The sequence below is a fragment of the Schistocerca gregaria genome, unplaced genomic scaffold, assembly GCF_023897955.1.
Source record: "Schistocerca gregaria isolate iqSchGreg1 unplaced genomic scaffold, iqSchGreg1.2 ptg000470l, whole genome shotgun sequence".
Classification (NCBI taxonomy): domain Eukaryota; kingdom Metazoa; phylum Arthropoda; class Insecta; order Orthoptera; family Acrididae; genus Schistocerca; species Schistocerca gregaria.
In genome coordinates, this window is record NW_026061884.1 from 3033080 (window position 1) to 3045768 (window position 12689).

At 46.8% G+C, this 12689-nt stretch overlaps 1 non-coding gene across 1 annotated transcript; it reads right to left on the reverse strand.

The window, feature by feature from the left end:
* Positions 1 to 5234: 5234 nt before the first annotated feature.
* On the reverse strand, positions 5235 to 5306 carry Trnai-aau (transfer RNA isoleucine (anticodon AAU)). The gene has a single exon. It is a non-coding gene; the product is annotated as a tRNA-Ile (tRNA).
* Positions 5307 to 12689: the final 7383 nt, after the last annotated feature.

The window sequence follows — 12689 nt, forward strand, 5'->3', positions numbered from 1 at the left end:
CAGACGGTTTCGTACTGCTCAATTGCTACATTAAAACGGTATGTTTCTTTTTCAGAACTGGAAAAACACAAGCGTGACAGCATTCGAACCTGTAATCTTCAGAGCCGAAGTCCGACGCCTTATCCATTAGGCCACACGGTCACTGACGACCAACATTTACATGTATACGACTCATCTCGAAACGCTCACACCCCTGAGGATTTGTGTTTTCGTTCTACACAGCCGCTGCCCCTTGCTCTTTCCCACCCATTCGTTACATTCAACCTCTGACGAGACCGACCAAATATAGACTGAGAAACAAGACCACACACTTTGTGCATTCGGAATCGAAGGCAGGGCGTCCCTCGCCGCATTTGCTACGATGGCCATTTGCTACTTCTGCAGAAGCGGCGGCGGCGGCGACGACGACGACGACGACGACGACGACGACGACGAAGATCGCGAGAGGCTCTGAGATATGTGAGAAATACATCTATAAAATGTAATTCAGACTGCCTCGTCCCACCTTATGCTGTACCGCTTTGGCAAATGCTTTATCTGCGCCATTCGCCTTAATCACATCTGAGAGTAAATCTTAAAAAAACGCCTGTCGCTAATTGTTCGTCATCACAGGTACTGTTTGCTATACGGCCACGACGCGCAACTGATTTCCAAAATTCAACTTTCTCCTGTGAGGATGGAACTTACGACCCCTGGTTTATTAGACCAGTGCTCTACCACTGAGCTAAAGAGGCGCGGCCTAGCGGTACTCTTGAGTACTTCGTCCTTACGGTCGTCTGCATCATCAGACTTTAGCTGACAACAATTCATATTATCGGCTAATATTTGCAGCTATGGCGACAAATTACTGCTTGGCTACACATCTGACACGTAACCGATGTGCTCTCCAAACCACAACACTTGCATTTCAGAACATGTCTTTTACACATGTCTACAAAATCACCTTCACCTTCAAATACAGTTTCCTTGCGACTGACAGAGACGTAGGCAAAGTTTAAAGTTGCTATTTCCATTAAATCTCGTAAATCAGAAAAACGGTAATTCACACCTGCAGCGGAACAAAATTCCGTTTCGCCCAGCGTCTGGCTCGAACCCACGACCCTGTGATTAAGTGTCTGACGCTCTACCGACTGAGATAGCCGGCTACCTCGGTGAATACTTGCCGGGTAGCACGTCACACAGTACTCGTTTGGGTTGGGTGGTCCCATACAGCATCTCTCCATGCTGCCTAATGTTTTCCTAACGTCACACTCGTCACGTACTTCACTTTTATGTCATAATCATTTCTGAGAGGCAAAGAAATTGCATGACAACAAGCAGAGCTAGTGGCGTCAAAATTACCACACATACTTTATGTGACTCAAAAGCCGAACGAGTTACTTTCCGACGTTGTTTTAGATGTGCAAGTGCCAGTCAAAACTCGCGGTGTCGGCACTCTGCCGACCATTTCGCTAGTTAACACCGGTCTTGCTGTGTGTGTTTCAAGCTCAAGAGCATCTCCAAGCAAAAAATGGTCAACAGCAACATTCAGACGGTTTCGTACTGCTCAATTGCTACATTAAAACGGTATGTTTCTTTTTCAGAACTGGAAAAACACAAGCGTGACAGCATTCGAACCTGTAATCTTCAGAGCCGAAGTCCGACGCCTTATACATTAGGCCACACGGTCACTGACGACCAACATTTACATGTATACGACTCATCTCGAAACGCTCACACCCCTGAGGATTTGTGTTTTCGTTCTACACAGCCGCTGCCCCTTGCTCTTTCCCACCCATTCGTTACATTCAACCTCTGACGAGACCGACCAAATATAGACTGAGAAACAAGACCACACACTTTGTGCATTCGGAATCGAAGGCAGGGCGTCCCTCGCCGCATTTGCTACGATGGCCATTTGCTACTTCTGCAGAAGCGGCGGCGACGACGACGACGACGACGACGACGACGAAGATCGCGAGAGGCTCTGAGATATGTGAGAAATACATCTATAAAATGTAATTCAGACTGCCTCGTGCCACCTTATGCTGTACCGCTTTGGCAAATGCTTTATCTGCGCCATTCGCCTTAATCACATCTGAGAGTAAATCTTAAAAAAACGCCTGTCGCTAATTGTTCGTCATCACAGGTACTGTTTGCTATACGGCCACGACGCGCAACTGATTTCCAAAATTCATCTTTCTCCTGTGAGGATGGAACTTACGACCCCTGGTTTATTAGACCAGTGCTCTACCACTGAGCTAAAGAGGCGCGGCCTAGCGGTACTCTTGGGTACTTCGTCCTTACGGTCGTCTGCATCATCAGACTTTAGCTGACAACAATTCATATTATCGGCTAATATTTGCAGCTATGGCGACAAATTACTGCTTGGCTACACATCTGACACGTAACCGATGTGCTCTCCAAACCACAACACTTGCATTTCAGAACATGTCTTTTACACATGTCTACAAAATCACCTTCACCTTCAAATACAGTTTCCTTGCGACTGACAGAGACGTAGGCAAAGTTTAAAGTTGCTATTTCCATTAAATCTCGTTAATCAGAAAAACGGTAATTCACACCTGCAGCGGAACAAAATTCCGTTTCGCCCAGCGTCTGGCTCGAACCCACGACCCTGGGATTAAGTGTCTGACGCTCTACCGACTGAGATAGCCGGCTACCTCGGTGAATACTTGCCGGGTAGCACGTCACACAGTACTTGTTTGGGTTGGGTGGTCCCATACAGCATCTCTCCATGCTGCCTAATGTTTTCCTAACGTCACACTCGTCACGTACTTCACTTTTATGTCATAATCATTTCTGAGAGGCAAAGAAATTGCATGACAACAAGCAGAGCTAGTGGCGTCAAAATTACCACACATACTTTATGTGACTCAAAAGCCGAACGAGTTACTTTCCGACGTTGTTTTAGATGTGCAAGTGCCAGTCAAAACTCGCGGTGTCGGCACTCTGCCGACCATTTCGCTAGTTAACACCGGTCTTGCTGTGTGTGTTTCAAGCTCAAGAGCATCTCCAAGCAAAAAATGGTCAACAGCAACATTCAGACGGTTTCGTACTGCTCAATTGCTACATTAAAACGGTATGTTTCTTTTTCAGAACTGGAAAAACACAAGCGTGACAGCATTCGAACCTGTAATCTTCAGAGCCGAAGTCCGACGCCTTATCCATTAGGCCACACGGTCACTGACGACCAACATTTACATGTATACGACTCATCTCGAAACGCTCACACCCCTGAGGATTTGTGTTTTCGTTCTACACAGCCGCTGCCCCTTGCTCTTTCCCACCCATTCGTTACATTCAACCTCTGACGAGACCGACCAAATATAGACTGAGAAACAAGACCACACACTTTGTGCATTCGGAATCGAAGGCAGGGCGTCCCTCGCCGCATTTGCTACGATGGCCATTTGCTACTTCTGCAGAAGCGGCGGCGGCGGCGACGACGACGACGACGACGACGACGACGACGACGAAGATCGCGAGAGGCTCTGAGATATGTGAGAAATACATCTATAAAATGTAATTCAGACTGCCTCGTCCCACCTTATGCTGTACCGCTTTGGCAAATGCTTTATCTGCGCCATTCGCCTTAATCACATCTGAGAGTAAATCTTAAGAAAACGCCTGTCGCTAATTGTTCGTCATCACAGGTACTGTTTGCTATACGGCCACGACGCGCAACTGATTTCCAAAATTCATCTTTCTCCTGTGAGGATGGAACTTACGACCCCTGGTTTATTAGACCAGTGCTCTACCACTGAGCTAAAGAGGCGCGGCCTAGCGGTACTCTTGGGTACTTCGTCCTTACGGTCGTCTGCATCATCAGACTTTAGCTGACAACAATTCATATTATCGGCTAATATTTGCAGCTATGGCGACAAATTACTGCTTGGCTACACATCTGACACGTAACCGATGTGCTCTCCAAACCACAACACTTGCATTTCAGAACATGTCTTTTACACATGTCTACAAAATCACCTTCACCTTCAAATACAGTTTCCTTGCGACTGACAGAGACGTAGGCAAAGTTTAAAGTTGCTATTTCCATTAAATCTCGTTAATCAGAAAAACGGTAATTCACACCTGCAGCGGAACAAAATTCCGTTTCGCCCAGCGTCTGGCTCGAACCCACGACCCTGGGATTCAGTGTCTGACGCTCTACCGACTGAGATAGCCGGCTACCTCGGTGAATACTTGCCGGGTAGCACGTCACACAGTACTCGTTTGGGTTGGGTGGTCCCATACAGCATCTCTCCATGCTGCCTAATGTTTTCCTAACGTCACACTCGTCACGTACTTCCCTTTTATGTCATAATCATTTCTGAGAGGCAAAGAAATTGCATGACAACAAGCAGAGCTAGTGGCGTCAAAATTACCACACATACTTTATGTGACTCAAAAGCCGAACGAGTTACTTTCCGACGTTGTTTTAGATGTGCAAGTGCCAGTCAAAACTCGCGGTGTCGGCACTCTGCCGACCATTTCGCTAGTTAACACCGGTCTTGCTGTGTGTGTTTCAAGCTCAAGAGCATCTCCAAGCAAAAAATGGTCAACAGCAACATTCAGACGGTTTCGTACTGCTCAATTGCTACATTAAAACGGTATGTTTCTTTTTCAGAACTGGAAAAACACAAGCGTGACAGCATTCGAACCTGTAATCTTCAGAGCCGAAGTCCGACGCCTTATCCATTAGGCCACACGGTCACTGACGACCAACATTTACATGTATACGACTCATCTCGAAACGCTCACACCCCTGAGGATTTGTGTTTTCGTTCTACACAGCCGCTGCCCCTTGCTCTTTCCCACCCATTCGTTACATTCAACCTCTGACGAGACCGACCAAATATAGACTGAGAAACAAGACCACACACTTTGTGCATTCGGAATCGAAGGCAGGGCGTCCCTCGCCGCATTTGCTACGATGGCCATTTGCTACTTCTGCAGAAGCGGCGGCGGCGGCGACGACGACGACGACGACGACGACGACGACGACGAAGATCGCGAGAGGCTCTGAGATATGTGAGAAATACATCTATAAAATGTAATTCAGACTGCCTCGTCCCACCTTATGCTGTACCGCTTTGGCAAATGCTTTATCTGCGCCATTCGCCTTAATCACATCTGAGAGTAAATCTTAAAAAAACGCCTGTCGCTAATTGTTGGTCATCACAGGTACTGTTTGCTATACGGCCACGACGCGCAACTGATTTCCAAAATTCATCTTTCTCCTGTGAGGATGGAACTTACGACCCCTGGTTTATTAGACCAGCGCTCTACCACTGAGCTAAAGAGGCGCGGCCTAGCGGTACTCTTGGGTACATCGTCCTTACGGTCGTCTGCATCATCAGACTTTAGCTGACAACAATTCATATTATCGGCTAATATTTGCAGCTATGGCGACAAATTACTGCTTGGCTACACATCTGACACGTAACCGATGTGCTCTCCAAACCACAACACTTGCATTTCAGAACATGTCTTTTACACATGTCTACAAAATCACCTTCACCTTCAAATACAGTTTCCTTGCGACTGACAGAGACGTAGGCAAAGTTTAAAGTTGCTATTTCCATTAAATCTCGTTAATCAGAAAAACGGTAATTCACACCTGCAGCGGAACAAAATTCCGTTTCGCCCAGCGTCTGGCTCGAACCCACGATCCTGGGATTAAGTGTCTGACGCTCTACCGACTGAGATAGCAGGCTACCTCGGTGAATACTTGCCGGGTAGCACGTCACACAGTACTCGTTTGGGTTGGGTGGTCCCATACAGCATCTCTCCATGCTGCCTAATGTTTTCCTAACGTCACACTCGTCACGTACTTCACTTTTATGTCATAATCATTTCTGAGAGGCAAAGAAATTGCATGACAACAAGCAGAGCTAGTGGCGTCAAAATTAACACACATACTTTATGTGACTCAAAAGCCGAACGAGTTACTTTCCGACGTTGTTTTAGATGTGCAAGTGCCAGTCAAAACTCGCGGTGTCGGCACTCTGCCGACCATTTCGCTAGTTAACACCGGTCTTGCTGTGTGTGTTTCAAGCTCAAGAGCATCTCCAAGCAAAAAAAGGTCAACAGCAACATTCAGACGGTTTCGTACTGCTCAATTGCTACATTAAAACGGTATGTTTCTTTTTCAGAACTGGAAAAACACAAGCGTGACAGCATTCGAAACTGTAATCTTCAGAGCCGAAGTCCGACGCCTTATCCATTAGGCCACACGGTCACTGACGACCAACATTTACATGTATACGACTCATCTCGAAACGCTCACACCCCTGAGGATTTGTGTTTTCGTTCTACACAGCCGCTGCCCCTTGCTCTTTCCCACCCATTCGTTACATTCAACCTCTGACGTGACCGACCAAATATAGACTGAGAAACAAGACCACACAATTTGTGCATTCGGAATCGAAGGCAGGCCGTCCCTCGCCGCATTTGCTACGATGGCCATTTGCTACTTCTGCAGAAGCGGCGGCGGCGACGACGACGACGACGACGACGACGACGAGGACGACGACGAAGATCGCGAGAGACTCTGAGATATGTGAGAAATACATCTATAAAATGTAATTCAGACTGCCTCGTCCCACCTTATGCTGTACCGCTTTGGCAAATGCTTTATCTGCGCCATTCGCCTTAATCACATCTGAGAGTAAATCTTAAAAAAACGCCTGTCGCTAATTGTTCGTCATCACAGGTACTGTTTGCTATACGGCCACGACGCGCAACTGATTTCCAAAATTCATCTTTCTCCTGTGAGGATGGAACTTACGACCCCTGGTTTATTAGACCAGTGCTCTACCACTGAGCTAAAGAGGCGCGGCCTAGCGGTACGCTTGGGTACTTCGTCCTTACGGTCGTCTGCACCATCAGACTTTAGCTGACAACACTTCATATTACCGGCTAATATTTGCAGCTATGGCGACAAATTACTGCTTGGCTACACATCTGACACGTAACCGATGTGCTCTCCAAACCACAACACTTGCATTTCAGAACATGTCTTTCACACATGTCTACAAAATCACCTTCACCTTCAAATACAGTTTCCTTGCGACTGACAGAGACGTAGGCAAAGTTTAAAGTTGCTATTTCCATTAAATCTCGTTAATCAGAAAAACGGTAATTTACACCTGCAGCGGAACAAAATTCCGTTCCGCCCAGCGTCTGGCTCGAACCCACGACCCTGGAAATAAGAGTCTGACGCTCTACCGACTGAGATAGCCGGCTACCTCGGTGAATACTTGCCGGGTAGCACGTCACACAGTACTCGTTTGGGTTGGGTGGTCCCATACAGAATCTCTCCATGCTGCCTAATGTTTTCCTAACGTCACACTCGTCACGTACTTCACTTTTATGTCATAATCATTTCTGAGAGGCAAAGAAATTGCATGACAACAAGCAGAGCTAGTGGCGTCAAAATTAACACACATACTTTATGTGACTCAAAAGCCGAACGAGTTACTTTCCGACGTTGTTTTAGATGTGCAAGTGCCAGTCAAAACTCGCGGTGTCGGCACTCTGCCGACCATTTCGTTAGTTAACACCGGTCTTGCTGTGTGTGTTTCAAGCTCAAGAGCATCTCCAAGCAAAAAATGGTCAACAGCAACATTCAGACGGTTTCGTACTGCTCAATTGCTACATTAAAACGGTATGTTTCTTTTTCAGAACTGGAAAAACACAAGCGTGACAGCATTCGAACCTGTAATCTTCAGATACGAAGTCCGACGCCTTATCCATTAGACCACACGGTCACTGACGATCAACATTTACATGTATACGACTCATCTCGAAACGCTCACACCCCTGTGGATTTGTGTTTTCGTTCTACACAGCCGCTGCCCCTTGCTCTTTCCCACCCATTCGTTACATTCAACCTCTGACGTGACCGACCAAATATAGACTGAGAAACAAGACCACACAATTTGTGCATTCGGAATCGAAGGCAGGCCGTCCCTCGCCGCATTTGCTACGATGGCCATTTGCTACTTCTGCAGAAGCGGCGGCGGCGACGACGACGACGACGACGACGACGACGACGACGAGGACGACGACGAAGATCGCGAGAGACTCTGAGATATGTGAGAAATACATCTATAAAATGTAATTCAGACTGCCTCGTCCCACCTTATGCTGTACCGCTTTGGCAAATGCTTTATCTGCGCCATTCGCCTTAATCACATCTGAGAGTAAATCTTAAAAAAACGCCTGTCGCTAATTGTTCGTCATCACAGGTACTGTTTGCTATACGGCCACGACGCGCAACTGATTTCCAAAATTCATCTTTCTCCTGTGAGGATGGAACTTACGACCCCTGGTTTATTAGACCAGTGCTCTACCACTGAGCTAAAGAGGCGCGGCCTAGCGGTACGCTTGGGTACTTCGTCCTTACGGTCGTCTGCACCATCAGACTTTAGCTGACAACACTTCATATTACCGGCTAATATTTGCAGCTATGGCGACAAATTACTGCTCGGCTACACATCTGACACGTAACCGATGTGCTCTCCAAACCACAACACTTGCATTTCAGAACATGTCTTTCACACATGTCTACAAAATCACCTTCACCTTCAAATACAGTTTCCTTGCGACTGACAGAGACGTAGGCAAAGTTTAAAGTTGCTATTTCCATTAAATCTCGTTAATCAGAAAAACGGTAATTTACACCTGCAGCGGAACAAAATTCCGTTCCGCCCAGCGTCTGGCTCGAACCCACGACCCTGGGAATAAGAGTCTGACGCTCTACCGACTGAGATAGCCGGCTACCTCGGTGAATACTTGCCGGGTAGCACGTCACACAGTACTCGTTTGGGTTGGGTGGTCCCATACAGAATCTCTCCATGCTGCCTAATGTTTTCCTAACGTCACACTCGTCACGTACTTCACTTTTATGTCATAATCATTTCTGAGAGGCAAAGAAATTGCATGACAACAAGCAGAGCTAGTGGCGTCAAAATTACCACACATACTTTATGTGACTCAAAAGCCGAACGAGTTACTTTCCGACGTTGTTTTAGATGTGCAAGTGCCAGTCAAAACTCGCGGTGTCGGCACTCTGCCGACCATTTCGTTAGTTAACACCGGTCTTGCTGTGTGTGTTTCAAGCTCAAGAGCATCTCCAAGCAAAAAATGGTCAACAGCAACATTCAGACGGTTTCGTACTGCTCAATTGCTACATTAAAACGGTATGTTTCTTTTTCAGAACTGGAAAAACACAAGCGTGACAGCATTCGAACCTGTAATCTTCAGATACGAAGTCCGACGCCTTATCCATTAGACCACACGGTCACTGACGATCAACATTTACATGTATACGACTCATCTCGAAACGCTCACACCCCTGAGGATTTGTGTTTTCGTTCTACACAGCCGCTGCCCCTTGCTCTTTCCCACCCATTCGTTACATTCAACCTCTGACGTGACTGACCAAATATAGACTGAGAAACAAGACCACACAATTTGTGCATTCGGAATCGAAGGCAGGCCGTCCCTCGCCGCATTTGCTACGATGGCCATTTGCTACTTCTGCAGAAGCGGCGGCGGCGACGACGACGACGACGACGACGACGACGAGGACGACGACGAAGATCGCGAGAGACTCTGAGATATGTGAGAAATACATCTATAAAATGTAATTCAGACTGCCTCGTCCCACCTTATGCTGTACCGCTTTGGCAAATGCTTTATCTGCGCCATTCGCCTTAATCACATCTGAGAGTAAATCTTAAAAAAACGCCTGTCGCTAATTGTTCGTCATCACAGGTACTGTTTGCTATACGGCCACGACGCGCAACTGATTTCCAAAATTCATCTTTCTCCTGTGAGGATGGAACTTACGACCCCTGGTTTATTAGACCAGTGCTCTACCACTGAGCTAAAGAGGCGCGGCCTAGCGGTACGCTTGGGTACTTCGTCCTTACGGTCGTCTGCACCATCAGACTTTAGCTGACAACACTTCATATTACCGGCTAATATTTGCAGCTATGGCGACAAATTACTGCTTGGCTACACATCTGACACGTAACCGATGTGCTCTCCAAACCACAACACTTGCATTTCAGAACATGTCTTTCACACATGTCTACAAAATCACCTTCACCTTCAAATACAGTTTCCTTGCGACTGACAGAGACGTAGGCAAAGTTTAAAGTTGCTATTTCCATTAAATCTCGTTAATCAGAAAAACGGTAATTTACACCTGCAGCGGAACAAAATTCCGTTCCGCCCAGCGTCTGGCTCGAACCCACGACCCTGGGAATAAGAGTCTGACGCTCTACCGACTGAGATAGCCGGCTACATCGGTGAATACTTGCCGGGTAGCACGTCACACAGTACTCGTTTGGGTTGGGTGGTCCCATACAGAATCTCTCCATGCTGCCTAATGTTTTCCTAACGTCACACTCGTCACGTACTTCACTTTTATGTCATAATCATTTCTGAGAGGCAAAGAAATTGCATGACAACAAGCAGAGCTAGTGGCGTCAAAATTAACACACATACTTTATGTGACTCAAAAGCCGAACGAGTTACTTTCCGACGTTGTTTTAGATGTGCAAGTGCCAGTCAAAACTCGCGGTGTCGGCACTCTGCCGACCATTTCGTTAGTTAACACCGGTCTTGCTGTGTGTGTTTCAAGCTCAAGAGCATCTCCAAGCAAAAAATGGTCAACAGCAACATTCAGACGGTTTCGTACTGCTCAATTGCTACATTAAAACGGTATGTTTCTTTTTCAGAACTGGAAAAACACAAGCGTGACAGCATTCGAACCTGTAATCTTCAGATACGAAGTCCGACGCCTTATCCATTAGACCACACGGTCACTGACGATAATATTTACATGTATACGACTCATCTCGAAACGCTCACACCCCTGAGGATTTGTGTTTTCGTTCTACACAGCCGCTGCCCCTTGCTCTTTCCCACCCATTCGTTACATTCAACCTCTGACGTGACCGACCAAATATAGACTGAGAAACAAGACCACACAATTTGTGCATTCGGAATCGAAGGCAGGCCGTCCCTCGCCGCATTTGCTACGATGGCCATTTGCTACTTCTGCAGAAGCGGCGGCGGCGGCGACGACGACGACGACGACGACGACGAAGATCGCGAGAGACTCTGAGATATGTGAGAAATACATCTATAAAATGTAATTCAGACTGCCTCGTCCCACCTTATGCTGTACCGCTTTGGCAAATGCTTTATCTGCGCCATTCGCCTTAATCACATCTGAGAGTAAATCTTAAAAAAACGCCTGTCGCTAATTGTTCGTCATCACAGGCACTGTTTGCTATACGGCCACGACGCGCAACTGATTTCCAAAATTCATCTTTCTCCTGTGAGGATGGAACTTACGACCCCTGGTTTATTAGACCAGTGCTCTACCACTGAGCTAAAGAGGCGCGGCCTAGCGGTACTCTTGGGTACTTCGTCCTTACGGTCGTCTGCATCATCAGACTTTAGCTGACAACAATTCATATTATCGGCTAATATTTGCAGCTATGGCGACAAATTACTGCTTGGCTACACATCTGACACGTAACCGATGTGCTCTCCAAACCACAACACTTGCATTTCAGAACATGTCTTTTACACATGTCTACAAAATCACCTTCACCTTCAAATACAGTTTCCTTGCGACTGACAGAGACGTAGGCAAAGTTTAAAGTTGCTATTTCCATTAAATCTCGTTAATCAGAAAAACGGTAATTTACACCTGCAGCGGAACAAAATTCCGTTCCGCCCAGCGTCTGGCTCGAACCCACGACCCTGGGAATAATAGTCTGACGCTCTACCGACTGAGATAGCCGGCTACTTCGGTGAATACTTGCCGGGTAGCACGTCACACAGTACTCGTTTGGGTTGGGTGGTCCCATACAGAATCTCTCCATGCTGCCTAATGTTTTCCTAACGTCACACTCGTCACGTACTTCACTTTTATGTCATAATCATTTCTGAGAGGCAAAGAAATTGCATGACAACAAGCAGAGCTAGTGGCGTCAAAATTACCACACATACTTTATGTGACTCAAAAGCCGAACGAGTTACTTTCCGACGTTGTTTTAGATGTGCAAGTGCCAGTCAAAACTCGCGGTGTCGGCACTCTGCCGACCATTTCGTTAGTTAACACCGGTCTTGCTGTGTGTGTTTCAAGCTCAAGAGCATCTCCAAGCAAAAAATGGTCAACAGCAACATTCAGACGGTTTCGTACTGCTCAATTGCTACATTAAAACGGTATGTTTCTTTTTCAGAACTGGAAAAACACCAGCGTGACAGCATTCGAACCTGTAATCTTCAGATACGAAGTCCGACGCCTTATCCATTAGACCACACGGTCACTGACGATTAACATTTACATGTATACGACTCATCTCGAAACGCTCACACCCCTGAGGATTTGTGTTTTCGTTCTACACAGCCGCTGCCCCTTGCTCTTTCCCACCCATTCGTTACATTCAACCTCTGACGTGACCGACCAAATATAGACTGAGAAACAAGACCACACAATTTGTGCATTCGGAATCGAAGGCAGGCCGTCCCTCGCCGCATTTGCTACGATGGCCATTTGCTACTTCTGCAGAAGCGGCGGCGGCGACGACGACGACGACGACGACGACGACGACGAAGATCGCGAGAGACTCTGAGATATGTGAGAAATACATCTATAA